Raw genomic sequence first — 380 nt, forward strand, 5'->3', positions numbered from 1 at the left:
CAAAAAAGCAAAGAAGCTTAATACCCACTAAGACCTAATATAAAAACACACAAAAAAGACGCAAAAACACGTAATCCGCGACATTTTAGACCTAATAGAACAATAGCCATATAACACCGGCAACGGCGTTGTTACCGCCCAACTAAGAAAGATTAAAGAAAATGGGGAACGAAAAAGAAAATGGCGCGGACGGGAAGCAAAATACAACGAAGGGAAAACAATGCTATTTTCCTCCCGTTTTCTTTGGCTGGAAAGATGAAACCGGCATAAAACGCGAGAAAAAAATACAAAAAAATGCACGTCATCCAAACACTGAACGGTTAAAAATATAAATAACTCGAGAAGTAAGACAAGAAGAGTTAAATGGGGAAGCGAGAATA

The 380-nt window shown here is 37.9% G+C and overlaps 1 protein-coding gene across 1 annotated transcript in view; it reads right to left on the reverse strand.

Moving 5' to 3' along the window:
• The window catches only part of LOC119585772 (tyrosine-protein phosphatase Lar-like), a gene marked incomplete at its 5' end in the record, with an annotated part of 244,437 nt that overhangs the window by 194,594 nt on the left and 49,463 nt on the right, over positions 1–380 (reverse strand).

The sequence above is a fragment of the Penaeus monodon genome, chromosome 20, assembly GCF_015228065.2.
Source record: "Penaeus monodon isolate SGIC_2016 chromosome 20, NSTDA_Pmon_1, whole genome shotgun sequence".
In the NCBI taxonomy this organism is placed as follows: domain Eukaryota; kingdom Metazoa; phylum Arthropoda; class Malacostraca; order Decapoda; family Penaeidae; genus Penaeus; species Penaeus monodon.